Source organism: Pseudochaenichthys georgianus, chromosome 12, assembly GCF_902827115.2.
Source record: "Pseudochaenichthys georgianus chromosome 12, fPseGeo1.2, whole genome shotgun sequence".
NCBI lineage: Eukaryota > Metazoa > Chordata > Actinopteri > Perciformes > Channichthyidae > Pseudochaenichthys > Pseudochaenichthys georgianus.
In genome coordinates this window covers 12,533,443-12,540,942 of record NC_047514.1, presented here as the reverse complement: position 1 = coordinate 12,540,942, position 7,500 = coordinate 12,533,443, and the positions used below count along the sequence as shown (strand labels likewise).

At 40.1% G+C, this 7,500-nt stretch overlaps 1 long non-coding RNA gene across 1 annotated transcript in view; it reads right to left on the bottom strand.

Annotated features, from left to right (window-relative positions):
- The window catches only part of LOC117456692 (uncharacterized), a 45,727-nt gene that overhangs the window by 1,023 nt on the left and 37,204 nt on the right, over positions 1-7,500 (bottom strand). The gene's annotated exons all lie outside the window — the stretch shown is intronic.

Here is a 7,500-nt window from a genome sequence, read left to right as displayed (position 1 = left end):
GCTACAACAGTAAGCCTATACCATGACAATCATGAATACACTGACATTTCTATACCTTGTATAAGCAACGACATGAAATCTCATGTGTCACTCTGGGTGGGTACACACTGGGTTTAACTATAAAGCACTATTTTGATTCAGTAGAGAACAGTAGCGGGGGGCTGCAGAAAACAAAGGGGAGCGAGTGAACTCTGAGCTTAAATTGAAATAACAATGTTTAGTGCTTGGCGAGAGCCGGGCCACTGGGCTTTTTCCTCTACAATCTGTGACTGTAATAGCTCTAACCTTATCTTTCCTGCTTTTACTCCTCTCAGCAAATTGACTTGGCAGAAAAGTTATTCTGAAAACAGATGTAAAGGCTATATATAACTCTGAATACCTATATTACTTTATTACTATTACATTGCATTTAGCTGACGCTTTTATCCAAAGCGACTTACAATAAGTACATTCGACCAGGAAGACACAACCTTGAAGAAAACAGAATCATATAAGAACATCAGGTTTCAAAGAGCCAATCGTTTCAAGTGCTACTCAACTGGCTTTAGAGGAGCCAGTCCTTTATTAGTATATAAGTGCTCTATTATTTTACATTCCTCATAAGGGATTTAAGATTTTCTAAAAAAGTATATTAGATGTCAACGTAACCCATAAATATATATGTATATGAGATGTATAAACGTGAATGTAGTAACTGTGACGTCACCGGTTGGATTTTGGAGAGTGAAAAAAACTTGAGTTTGGCCGCAGCCATCTTGATTATTTTGCAACTAGAAGGGACACGAGAGGGTTTGACAAAGTAGAACTGACACTGAACTTGACATTTTTGGTCGACCAACATTACCCATTATTACATAGAATTATAGAACAAATTGGAAAGTTGTAAGATAAAAAAAAACATCCAAACAAGACCATGTTAGCAACCTGTCAATCACAAGCCTGCTCCAAAGCATATGCCGCTTTATCATCTAGTTTACTCTTAATTCGACCATAATTTTTTTTAAATGTACATCTTGCAGCTATAAAGAAGACTTTAAAATGATCAATCGAAACAAAAAAATGATTAGGAAAATATTAACTGAGGTATAAAATGAAGTAACAGTTAGGGTAATTTTCTTATAGACTTCTACACAATCAGACTTATTTTGCAACCAGTGGATGTGCCCCATTCTGACGTCTTCAAAGAAGACCGTTTAAAGCATTGTCTTAGCTTTATATTAGAGCCAGTGGTTGCCGCTTAATGCAACCTTGAACTGCGATGAAGATACTTGTGACTTCTACCTTTAGCTCATCATCTGCAAAGTAAACTAAACATTGGGTGTTGATATGAAAAGACAGGCCAGTTTTATCAGAGCGGAGCAAGACGAGGTGAACAGATACACAATGCTCCTATTCACAACATGAAATGTCAACAGTATCACCACTGACAGTACACAGATGTATCTGTTCACACCAAATGGCATTTATAGAGCAGTGCCTCTGTCAGCACAAGAGTGTAGGGGATGATTTTAAAAAGCTCTTCTAGATGCAGGGTTGCCTGTTTAGGTAGACAAAACTAATTATGGAGTGCAGGTGGGATTTGAAAATAAAAAGCCTTTGTGTATTATACAAAATTGGAGTATGATCTTTGTCTAAAAAATATAAAATGGCCATCAGTTTCCTCAAAGATATTCGCTTTACAATAAAATAAAGAGAGAATAAAAGATAATCCTCACTTTGGAGAAGCTGAATAATGCCCATTTGTCAGTTGTGCTTGAAAAATGACAAATGATTAACAAATTATCCTAATAAGAAGCTACGTTTTTGGTTGATGTGCTAATCGTTTTAATCCAAAAATAGCCTCCAAAATGTACACCACAGTGCATAATAATAATTAAACAAAGTACAACAAAAACAAATAATACAAAAGAAGAAAAAAAGGGAAAAAAAATGCTCAAATAGTCTCTGTCATGTTCAACAGGGGCAAGACATAAAATGGCCATCAATTTCCTCTGCAAAACCCATAATCTCTGAGAGATTAAACATCCACTGCACTGATATGGGAAGCATTGCATTCATACAAATACGCTGTTTCTCTGCTGTTCAACTATGCACAGCTATAACTGGCATTTTTCATTTTGCGTACACTCTACCCCATCAATAAACAGTATCTTTAATGTGTTGAGTATCTCATCACCCTGGGACTACTAAACAGTAATCCAGGGTGTTATCAGGATAGTGTCAGGGGACAGAAAAGATAAACACATGTGTGATTGTCGGTCTCTCCCGGAGTAGACTGCTGGGGGATTAAATGGTGGTAAAACTGCAGCCTCTCAGTGACAGCCCAGTTGGATCCAGTGCAAGAGAGGGGAGAGATAAAGATGCAGTCAGTAGTTAAAGAGGGAACAATGGAGAAAGCTGTAAATGTGCATGAACAGGACCAACTAGGACGAAGCGAGTGGGCTAAAGAGCGAAACTATAAGAAGAAAAGGAAGTCGTGTAAGGGAAACAGGGGAATTGGATGAACAACAACGGCTGATAGTGAGCCGCCCCCTCGGGCAAACAGACTCCAGCAGAGCAGCTCCTCATTTTCTCTCCAGGCCTCCCCCTCTAAGCCGCTGGACGCTGGGCTGCCACACTGGCAATTACCTCCTCAACACACCTGGCAGCGACAGGGCCTGGGTCTGTGCACACATGTTCTGCCAGGTACCTTACAGCCAACACTCTGTGCCTGAGGAGGGGGAGCTCTCTTCCAGCATGGCTTGGCCACTTAGGATTGTAGGCAGATGATTATAGTGCAGGCACACGCACACAGACACCCTGCCAAGAAGCATAATAACAACAACGTGCCTGCCCCCATTCGATTCTCATTAAAAGAGCAATCCAGTGATAAACAACAACACCAATCCCCCCTGTTTGTTTCTGTCTCATGGCACTTTCCATCTCATTTTGCTTTAATTAAAATCATATGTACCCAAATGAAAAGTACAGCGCACATAAACAACAGACTAGAACCAGAACGAATGCTGATATTGTCTGAAACAAAGATAAATGGGTCCTTATGACTGTATCACTATATGTGGCGTACAGTATTCCCACCCTGCTCTGACTCCAAATGGCACTGAGGCGGCCATGTTTTAACATGCATTTCTGCGTGTTGCAATTAGAAACTGCTGCCCCCTGTTCATAAAGCCCCTTGTGGATTTGTCTCCTCTGCGCTCACACTGACCAATTATTTCATTTATTCCTACATCCACCCTCCATCTATACGTCTCACACTAATATCCATTCTCCACTTTTCTTTTCTTCTCCTTTTCACACCATCATGGTGGGCGATCAATGTGTGATTTTTGCATTTTTTCTTCAGAGAAAGGGAGGAGAATAGTTTGAAACTGGCAGAAGCCGTCCTCATTAACACTGGTGGCAGCGCACCAACATGTGCACACACACACACATGCATGCGCTCAGACACCATCACCTCAATTTGGTTATTGAATATATTTTTCCTAGAAGTTTATTCATGAGGGAAAACACACACACACAAACACACACACACACACACACACCTGTGCTGCGTCCTTCCTGTGCACGACTTGGTGATAACATCTCGTTTTCCCAACAGAGATGAAAGGATCAGGCAGAGAAAAGAAAAAACGAGGGATGGGAAGTGATTGAAAGATGAAGGAGAGATAGCAGAGCTGGGGAATTTGCTGAGATGGCTCTGAGCAGCAATTTACACCTTTCTCATCTGATAACCATCACATGAGATGAGCAGTGGAAGACACGGAGTGATGGGAGACTGAGGATTGCCAAAGCCAGAGAGACTGTGCTCATTAGTGTTGGAAAGGAGCTTATTTTTCCACATTGTACTCCCTTTCAGAGTTTTAAATATATGCTTAATATTATAATTGTCGGACATCACTCTCTGAAATATTGATGGCTGATGTTTAATGATTGTGGCAGGGTTGGAAGGGTTTCATCTACCAGCCACCATGCCAGCAGCAAACATCAAGACATGCTCATTATTTCAGCAGTGAATGGAGCTCAGAGTAATGGCTAGTTACATGCCAGGATAGCTGGAGGACGAATCTCACATAACAGCCAAAATGTGATGGCACCTCATACAGTACAACTATGATTTGTAAAAAAAACGAATTAGTCGTTTTAAGATAACCCCAAAAACTAATGATCTACTATAAAAAAATAGTGCGATTACAACCAAGTGATTACATCTCGCACACAAGATCCACACAGAGTCACTTCATAAAAACTCCTATGTGTTTTACTATTTTCACTTCCACTTCCTAAGTCCTCACTTCCCCTTATTTCGGCAGTTTGTAATTGGTTTATCTATTGTGGAAGGCTCTATAAGACACCTTGTTGTTAAATACCAACTATGTGCAATATGTGCAATATATATATATGCCGTTAATACATGTGCAATATAAACCTGGCTGCTAAATCCTCAGAACTGTTACAGGATGTGTATTTTGTAAATTGTGTAATTTTTATTATAATTTTTTGTTATCTTTAATATTTGTTTATACATGCTTCTTAGGTAACATTAAGCTGTCTTCGGCTCTTTTCTGCTGTAACAATGTACATTTCCCCTCTGTGGGACTAATAAAGGTATCTTGATTCTGACAATTATTTAGTTGGCAATACATTTTCCCTCGATCCTCTATCACTTTGAATAACCTAATCCAAACACTTTGACACTTAAATCACGTGGTCTAAAAGTCAGGCTTCTATTATTTGGTATTCCTGCTCGGTATTGTTTGCATTAAAAAGCAGGCAGCCTTGATAAGCTAATGAGATGTAGCATGTATCATGATCTCACAGCTCTGTGTAATAGTTCTAGCTTATGCCATGCTGCCACATGTCACACTCTTCTTTTTCCAAACCAACTCTATGCTCTCCAATGAAGCAGACCTCCTGTGAATCTAATCTTGAGCAGGTGTAAATATGTCTGATATTTCTGACAGCAAAGCCTGTGGGTTATTCTGAAGTTATTTTAAACTACGGCTGTTGATTTTTCTCTTTCATAACTATTCCTGCGTACGGTATTTTTGCTCTCATGAATGCTTTTCCTCACCAGAGCTATTTGGGACCCATCATGTTCAAACATTCATCTACACCTGAAAAGGCTGTTTGAGAAGTATGAGTAGCCTCTGTGTTGTATTTGTACTGACTTGTGTGTGGCTGGCTCCTCGTTTATGGTGCCATAATGTTTGCATCTGGGAAAACATCTGCAAAAGTGTGTGCTAATGAGCTGGACAAACACGGAGACCAGCAGACGCAAACAATGAAGCCCATAGGAGCACAAAGCGCACAATAAACAGAGTGGATGCAGAATCACGCTCCCATACATCTATCTAAACCGCTCTGTTGTGAAGAAGCATGCATTGTGTAAACAGGTGTTGTGATGACTGAGATGCCTGGCTCTGTCTCTAAGTGGGCTGCACAGAAAGACAGAGACAGACAGAGAGTGATGGAGATGGAAGTGGTCTGAAACACAGGATGCTTAAGGGAGATTGTTGAGACAAGGAAAGGGAGAAAGAGAGAGATGTCTCATGTTTGTACTGCAGAAGAGATTGAAGAGAAAAGCTCCCACTTGTTCAAAAGAGACAGAGATGAACACGTCTCTGTTCTCCTTGAAAATGTGAAAATGCAGATTCTCTTCAAACTTTCCATTTCCGTCAAAAACGTCACTATTCATTTTCTCCTTCAACCGTATAACATCTATTTAAAACACATTTCCACTCTTTCTTTGAACCTCGTTTGTGCTGCCAACAGAGCAGTGTTGATGCCTGTACTGTACACCCAGCATACAGATTGTAATATACCAGACTACAAACATGGCGTCTACAACAGAAACCACATTACTTTGAGTTAAAGCGGGGCTGGAAATGACATGGTTAAGGGTCATCCTTTATTACCACATGAGTAACTGAGTTCAAACAAATGATAAACAGTTTTACTGATAATGATTTATGACCTTTGACTTTTAACGCATCAAATACATTGCTACTGTTTGCACAGAGTGCAGCAAACACTGCCAGCAAGAAAAGGATTTCCGTGACATTTCAATGTCATCAAGGCATATTCTATCCGCTATTCTGTGAATAAAACAATGGATTACATTTAGATAATAGAAATGTGAGAATCCTGATTCACTAGCAGCTTAAATCATTGACAATGTGATACAAAACAGTGCAGTTATATGACCTTAGGTTGAGTGGGCTGATCCTTAAAGTATTATAAACTGGTTTTTTTCAGATTAGTAATTCACATCACCCTTCAAAAATGATAGGAAGGAAGTATTTTCTGAACTGAAACTGAATACAAAGAGAGGAAGTGCTTTCAAAGGGAGACCTCTTGGTGAGATACAGTACGTGAAGGGCCAGAGGCAAAGGTGGACCTTGTTAAACTGGGTGTCAAAGAAGACCCTTTATTCTCTGAAGTAGGTCCAATGCTGTGGAGGCTGCAGTAAGCAAAATGCCCTGCAAGTTAGGGGCTTTATTTCACGAGTCTAGAAAAGCCCCTTGCCGAACTGAGTGTAAGGTTGCCTTTGCTGTAGCTCTCAGAGAGGCTTCGCTAGGTCACATAGCGGAACAAGACACGTCTGATTGCTTGCTCACAAATTGCAGAAATAATCAGCCAATCCTTAAATGACGAGAGGAATGCCTGGCCAGGAGTGTTGACAGGGCCACGTCCAATGAGAGGGGTGATACCAAGACATTCCTGGGTAAGAATGCAAGTACATTTCCATGTACCCACAGAGCATTTCAGGTGAGATACAAGGGGCAAACAACATACTGTAAGGAAGTTCAAGACTTTTAAGAACTGTATTAGCGAAAATGCAGGTATGACATCCTGGTTGTGAACAAGGAACTACACGAATGAAAGCTCTCATGCCTGAGTTAACGAATACCTGAACGGCAATGATGAGATCGCCCTTGATTGTTTGTCAAGAAGGATGGAAAAACAACCTCTTGCAGCATCTGATTGATGAGATTTAAAGAGCCAATGATGTGAATGTAGCAGGAAAAGCAATTAACAAACAAGCAATGCTAACTTAGCTGTAGATAGCAAAGAACAGAGAAGGGTAGTGAGAGTCTCCTTAATAAACATTTAAAGGAAGTGTTAGTGGCAAAAAAAAGGAAGCTATTTTGTAAACCTTCTTGCTTATCTTAAAACAAAAATGCTATAATAAAGGGAAACACTTTCAGCCTAAATTATACTTCTAATCTGCAGAAAAACATGTAAAATGTACAGAAAGCCACAATAAAGTAATACATAAGAGGTATCAGTGATCGTAAGCTTGACTTTAGTACATGGTGGAGACATAAGGCGGAAGGGACATGCTGTAGATATTGTCTGCATTATGTCTCATTAATGCAGAATCATGCAGCAAATTCAATACATGCAGAAAGGATATTGAAATAGGACACGGGGAACATGGTGTCAGGCTATACTGGATGTGCGTTATGGTGATGTGGGGGAAGTGTCGTTGTCTTT